General features: G+C 37.8%; 1 long non-coding RNA gene across 1 annotated transcript; it reads right to left on the bottom strand.

Annotated features, from left to right (window-relative positions):
* Positions 1-209: 209 nt before the first annotated feature.
* LOC129005307 (uncharacterized) lies at positions 210-4,659 on the bottom strand. The gene is made up of 3 exons (XR_008491814.1): positions 4,571-4,659; positions 1,746-1,890; positions 210-350 (listed from the first exon to the last, which is right to left on the bottom strand). It is a non-coding gene; the product is annotated as an uncharacterized LOC129005307 (long non-coding RNA).
* Between the last annotated feature and the right edge of the window lie 3,139 nt (positions 4,660-7,798).

The following is a 7,798-nucleotide window of genomic DNA, read 5'->3' as shown; positions in this document are numbered from 1 at the left end:
AAATATCATTTTATCTTTATGTATAGTTATCTGAGACATGTACGAACAAGAACAATAAAAAATATATCTAAAAAAAGAATATTTTATCTATAAAACTGTCAAAATAGTTAGAAGATCAAAATAAAATATATAATCATTTTTACATGTTTTCTTTACAAATTACAGAGAAGTTTACTGGTAAGAATTTTAACAAAATTAACTGCTATAGATAAATATAAGGTTTATTGGTAAAGTATAAAAACAGTACATAACAATAAAAGGCAACATATAATAATAACTATAGCTGCCCTGTACAGCGGCCAACCTTCTCCATAACATTTTTGTCCAGAGCTGGGGCTACATCTTTCTTCCTGAAACAAACATTTTAATCTTGGTAAAGAAAGTCACAATTTTAAAATACTCAGGGGTGCCAAATTATGCGGGTTGGTGTAGTTGGTAGTTTCAAATAAAAAGGTCTTATTTTACAATAAATTACCATAGGTACCCTTAACTAAAAGTTTTTAACTGGTTTATTCCGCCTACAAACGTGCGACACAAACTCGATCTTTGAGGGGCTTTCATTGCTTGTTAAAGACACATGTTAACCTCTTGCCACATTACCAAGAGTTATTCTTCTTGCTAGAAGAATAACTCTTGTTAATGTGGCAAGAGGTAGATATCTTCCTGAGGAGGATCTAATTGGGAAGCTACAGGCTTTTATCGGACGCCTTAACTTGTAACTTCAAGAAAACAACTGTATGGGGTGCGCAATAATTTTATTTTTGGATGAAGTGCTTTATGGTCTTGGCCTGCCCCTGTTAACAGTTTTAACAGGATCAGCAACAGGTAAATTAAACCTTTTATATTTTGTCTAGGCCTATATTTCCCTGATCAAGTTAGTGCAAAGAAGTTTTTGTTGAATAATAGTTGTAAAGGCTTTAATTTCCTGAATTGAAATAAGTACCTGGGGACCGAGCCATGGCATAGTTTATTTTGATTGTAAAAGTAATATACAGGAATGGATGCTTTAGAATAATTTGAAATTTATAAAACAATCAAAATTCGAGCTAACACATTATTAAACAACAAAATCAGTTTACAGACTAACGCTCTGTATGATACTCTAATAAAAAAACAAGAACAGCTGATGAACAAGGAGCCGAGCTATACAAAGTCCACTGCCCAACCATCTTCCGCATCGCAGTCATGACCCTCATCTGCAACTGTGCGCACAAGGTTGGGGTTGGACATTGTAAGTTTTTGTCAGTAAGCCTACTCGTTTTGTTCATAAAACGTCTGACTGTAAATAGTATATGTCCGTGTTTCGCATTTAAACTCTTGATGACCCTTTCGAAGTTACAGTGTTAAATGTTCTTGTACAAGATCTCATGATGAGGACTTAGGTCCTTAAAACCCGTAATCTATAAGGACTAAACAGGATCAATCTGGCAGTACTGAGGTAATTTTATACCTTTTATAGTTGGTTCATTGATCTTGAGACAAAACAACTCAAATATGAAAATGAATATTATGTTATTGATATATTTTAACGTAAACAGTAGGGCAATTACAATGTTGGTCATAATTGTTTTTATACAGTAGGCCAACATTTGGTGGCTTTTGTTCATAAATTCGGACTACTTAACAACTGTTTGGATTAGGCGGTATAGTTCATCTTCCCGTTGCGAAGAACGGGCACAGAAGCTAGTAAATTATTAAGTGATTTAATAAATAACTCTATATATAATATTTACAATAAACTATACCTTCAAAAATCTGGCTGTTTAACGGATGATATGGCAGACATACACTTATCTCACTAGGTGCTCTTCCTTAAGTTCTTTTACGGAGTACAGCGGCCTAAAATTAGTATTCCTTTCAGCGCCTTCTGAAGGAGGGTGCATCCATCTCCTGCAAATGAGTAGGCAGTTATGAGTTGTAGTTAATAGTAGAACGAGGATAGCTATTCTAGGTACGTTTGAGACGACAGCAGGAAAAGTCTATATTTTGTGCTCTTCTGGTATAGTACTCCTGCACCCCAGTGGCGGATCCAGAGGGGGGGGGGCAGTCGCAGTTTGGAAATATATGTCATATATTTTTGACTGCATGTAATACAGTAGTGCATACAAATTGCGTAAAATAATTTGTCACACTAACTTAGGACAAAGAAATGGTATAAAACTGCCATTTTTGAAGACTTAGTTTAAACAAATTTTTGGGGAGGGAGGGGGTACCCCCGAACCTCTCAGACACCCTGGTCCCCCCCTCCTTGTGACTGTTCTAGATCCACCACTGACTGCACGTCATCTTTTCTAGGGTCAGGATATCAAGCACTACGCCGTGAGTACCCTTAAGCTACATTTCCATTCCTACAAGTCGCAGGCACAAGTCGAGGCACATGTCGAGACCATGACGAGGCACATGTTGCACGTAGTTTGTCATGCCGTTTCCATTCCAGGCACAAGTCCCGCGACTACAACTGGCAGACAAGGCAGTGTTCTCTTTTATTGTGATGCGGTGAGGTTCGGTGGCTGATTTTGATTATATTGTGTTCTACAAATCACCATGGATGACATAACAGCCTCTGCTTTTTTATTTATGGCTGGTGCATACAATGAACTTAGAAGGAAACTACCTAGATAGTGGATAAGAAGTTTTTTTAGCTAAAAGAGCATTAGAAGGTGCATTTAATCAATTGATGAGAGATTTGCGCGTACAAAGTGGCTTTGAAAATTTCCTCCAACGGACTCAACGAAATTTGAGGTTATGATTACCTGTCATTTATGAGCATGCGGTAGTTTGGAGGACCTGCGCATGCGCGAGTTGCAGGCACATGTTGCAGGCATATGTCAGTTCCTCAAGCCGTGCACGCGATTGTTAATACGCTCCTGGCCGTGCATACAATAGGTTGACTGCAATTAAAGTTATATATTCGGAATCTGCATTAACTCCAGAATCTGACAGTATAAATATAATCTTATTTAAATCGTAATTCGAATTTTAACAACTAAAAATGTTAAACAAATATCATAACTTGACATGAAAAAGTTACTAAGCGAGGATTTTTTATATTTTTTTGTCAGAAGCAAACTTCAAGCGACAAAATTGTAGCTAATGAGATGATCTTCAGCATATAACCAAGCAATTTCAAATAGAATTTTTTAGTCGTGTGTAATGGAGTAATTAGTAACGCAAAGAGGTTCTTTATAAATCGCGCCGCGGGCCGTCCTTCCTGGTTCCGCTGATCTTTATGTTTACGGTACTCCCAGAAACGTTTTGAGTACAATCAATAGTTATACTAAATACATTTTTAATACAGGTAACACATAAGTACATATGTGTTAGAAATGTGAACTGTGTTACAACTAAACTGTGTTACCTACAAATAACCCCCTTTGTTTGGTTGTAACAAGGGGGTTATTTGTATGTTTTGTTGGGTAATTAATGAGAACTTTCAAATATTAAGGTCCAGAGCAATTAATTAATAAGGTCATGAATACTAAACCTAGATGTCTTTAAGATGGCGAAGTTATTTTGTTAGTAGTATCAACTAAGTTTAGACTAACCTACAAGGTTTATTATCACATATAAAAATGTTTTGATGGCCGTTGCCCTGGCGGTAGGTTAGTTGCGCATTTGCTACCTACAAAATCCGGGCCCTGTAGGGTGGGTTATAATGCGGTAGAATGGCGATAAACTTAGGTTAGTTGCCCATTGACGCCTTGAACAATAGATCTCTTAAAATTATAAAGAGCAATGAAGCGTAGTCCTACAAAAAAGCCAGTCTACCGGAATAGGCAAATCATTATGAATTTAATGTGTACCATGTAACCTTGTAAGTTATAGCCATCCACCTCCACCTGTCACGTAAAGCCACAAAGAAAAAATCACACTACTCCAGCTGCTGAGAGTATCAAATACGTATAGGCTATGCTATAAAATGCTAAAAACTCAATTGGTAAACTAAAACTGTCATACAAAAAACTTTATAGGCCTACTTTGTCAGCATCTTATAAAAAATAAAAATATAAAAAAAACTAGTGCACTTGTTGCTCGAAATCGATCAATAGTCTAGTACCGGAAGTTATATTAAAACTAATAGTCATAATTTTCTATGAGTTTAAAAATCCAACTAAAAGCGCAGTATGCAACTAATGGATAGACTAGGCCTATTTGATGTATCGATTCATTCGGTTAGCTAAGTTAGGTTAGGTTAACTTTACTAACCAAACTTGATATATTAAATGAGATAATCGATTTATTGATCGATATATTTATTCGAATTATAGTGTAGGACGTAAGGCATAAAGTGCAGTTTAATTTTAAAATAGATATATTTTAAATACCGGTATCGATTATTAATCAATATTTTCAATTTGATAGTTTCAATCGATATTAGCGAAGCCCAGGAAACTGTACCCCCAATTTATTTTATAGGCTACCAGAAACTAATTTGAATTTGCTTGAAACGTTAATATTCTAATGACCATGTCCATGTCAATAAGTTACACCTTTCAATTTTGTGATGACAAAAATGGTTCTTTAAACTGTAGTAGTTGTTGTAACTTAGGCCTAAATTGAAAATACACACCTAAAATACAAATTTGTATGACAATTGAAATTGACAAACAATAAATTCTCCAAAATCCAACCTCAAACTTACTAGACAGTAGACACTAGACACTAGACAGAGCTAGAGCAGCAGCAGATCTAAGAAGAGAAGAAGAAGAAGAAGAAACGCAGAACAGAAAAAATAGAACACGAAACGAGACGAAGGAAGGCTGAAATTTGGGTGGAGTAGAGGTAATTCAAAGAAGTCGCGGGAATTTTCAGAAGTGTAGAGGGTAAGCGACCGCACCGCGAAACACGTGACCACGGCGAAGCCACGCCCTTCCCCCAGAAGGGAGGGGCCGGGACCTAGCTGACCGATTTGAGTTGTCGGTACCAGCTTGATAAGTGATTTAAGTGAAATGGTACCTAGATGAAAGGTTGCCTAAAAGAAGGCCTCCCGCTCATAGGCACTATGATCTGTAGAGTAAATAAACCTTCAATATTATCATAGATAAAACATACTCCCTTAGTAGATTTCTCATCCTAATGGAACAGCTGAAGACAATTTTATTGTTAGTTCTGTACGGTTTATGTAGAGGTCGTGTTTTGTTTACAATTTGTTTCCCGTTAATACATTTAAAATCTCGTTTAACCAAATAATACGATCTAATCATAAACAATAAATTGTCCCCTAGTTATTTAACCAAACAGTAAAGCACAAATCAAGAAATTAACCCTAAAATAATAGAAACAAAATTTCGTCGACACTAGCGCCCAGTATGGCGTACATGAACTAGACATGATAAACGAGCTTCAAAATTTACAATGGGACGAGAAGTCTACGTGTGTTGGTTTGTCTATGATATTATTTACGAGGCTCGTATAGACTATGATCTGTAGAGTAAGTGAGCCATGTGTTTTCAAAATTGCATTTTTGAAGGCTCATAGTGTCTATGATTTGTAGTGTAAGTGAACCCTAACCATTGCCTTCACCCGATCAATGTATAAATAATCAATTATGTATTGTGTTTATTCATTGGCCTCGTATACTGTAGATTTGCAGCAGGCACTTAACTGCTTGGCTTCAATGGCTCCTCCGAGTGGCATCCGGGTTTATAATATACCACTAGTCCACAGCATTCACCACAGTGGGTATCCCCTTCTTGAACTGCCGATGGGTTTCTTTTGCGTGTGGTGTATTTCGTTCGGGCTCTGCTCTGGCCACAATGCCCGGAGAGTGCGGAATTAGTACATGATAGGCTCTGTTTTGATCCGGGCAACCTACGGCACGATACGGAGAGGCTCACGCATCGCTATGAAAAAATTATTTTTATATTATTATATTCTACATTTATCACTAAAACAGAAAATGTATATATTTGTACTTATATTCGCAAATAAATGTTCTGTGGCTTAATATATGGTAACACTACAAAGGGCCATAATATACTGGTGAATAAAATGACCGCCGGATCTAGGGAGAGAGTATGTGAAGAGAGTGACATCATAGACTAAGCAACACAAGGTAACATATAGTTGATGAGAAGAAGAAGAAGAACATTTTTTGATTTAAAGTTATCATCGCCTAGCGGTAGCACGGCTGCCTTTAACTCCAGACCGCAGCCTTCGAAGTGGCAACGTCGCATGTGGTGTTGTAACAGCTGTTTTGTTTGGAAGCATATCTAATAGTATTATTTGTGTATTTACGAAAGATTGGTTACTGGACTACGACAATATTGACTCCGCTTAAAATGTACAGATATAGATTTTTAATTCATATTGTTTCGGTTTTCAATACTGTATGTTTTATTTTCAATAGTTTGATAAATTTATGTTCATAAATTTAAATTTAAATCAATAAAGTGCGAATTAATGAGCTGATGTCACGTGTCTGCCATGTTATCTATAGGACGTCAGACACTTAACAACACCACTTGCAACGTTGCCAATTCTACCAGGCCGCGGCCAGTAGTTAGAGGTGGCCGTGTCGGTAGGCTGTAGAAATATTTCAAGTGATTCTGTAGTTAACGATGTGGTAATAATGACGATGAAGGTGACCAAGGGAACCATCTTATCTTACCTCATGGTGGATGATCTTATCTCATCTAACAGGGCCAGGCCGAGACCATGAAGCACTTCATCCGAAAATCGAATTATTGCGCATCCCAGACAATTGTTTTCTTGACGACCTTACAAGTTCACGCGTCCGATGAATGCCTGTAGCTTCCCAATTAGTTCCTCCTCGCGAAGATATCTTTCTCTAGCCACATTTACTAAGAGTTATCATTCTAGCATCAGAGAGCTCGTCACAACCAAAGAGCAGGTGATCGACTGTCTCCTCTGACCTATCTGATTGGGTCACCATCAAATAAGCCCATCCGTTGTAAATGTTTCCTGAATAGTCCGCAAAAAGTTATCAGTTTTACAATTAATTTGATTCATCGCCTGTCTAGTCTCAAGATGTCAGAGGCAACCTTTTTAGAAGGCCTAAACAGAGTAAGCTTGCTGACCCTAAGAAGGGGAGTATCGACCCAGCGTTTGTGGTGCTCTCTTCTTTGGCCCATGACGCAATCGAAGAACATATGCACTATTTCTTGAAATTCCACAGGAGGGTTGTGGGCCTATCATTGTTGTCGCAGAGACAGTATTTGCCAGTCTGTTTGCAGCTTCATTTCCTTTAATGCCTGAGTGTCCAGGCACCCAGCAGAGCGTAAGATCATTTCTCCTACCCATCTCAGACACAGAAGCAAGGCAATCCCACACGAGCCTTGAGTTGAATTCCAAAGAGTTTAAATTTTAAGGAGGCTTGACTATCACTATAGATATTGATTGTTTTTCTGTAATCTCTTTGTTAAGATTTTCTTGAGCTCAATCTAAGATGGCAGTGACCTCCGCTTGAAAAACAGTTGGGTACACCCCCATGGGAAGACAAATGACAGTGCCTTCATTTATCCAATGCGCACCTGCTCCAGGGCCCCCATTATTGATCTTAGAACCATCAGTACAGCATTCTAAATCACCTGCGGGGAGGGGCCCTTTCCACCAGACCAATCCTTCATATCTGGTATTAGTACTTTGAAAGGCAAAGAGTATTTTTTGGACATGTGATCTGAAGGCAGGTCCAACTCATCATTGTGTACCACCTGAGCAATTTTGGAGTGCCCTTTATTATTTCCTATGGTTATCCATAAGTTTTCGCATCTTAGGTGTAGGGCTGTTTTTCTTGCTACCACCTTGATAAAAATGTCGATGGGTAGCATATCAAACA

Source organism: Macrosteles quadrilineatus, unplaced genomic scaffold (genome assembly GCF_028750875.1).
Source record: "Macrosteles quadrilineatus isolate MER2022 unplaced genomic scaffold, UCM_ALF_1.0 Scaffold_19__1_contigs__length_3004403, whole genome shotgun sequence".
Lineage (NCBI taxonomy): Eukaryota > Metazoa > Arthropoda > Insecta > Hemiptera > Cicadellidae > Macrosteles > Macrosteles quadrilineatus.
Note: the sequence above shows the minus strand (reverse complement) of the source record. Positions and strands in the feature narration are given on the sequence as shown.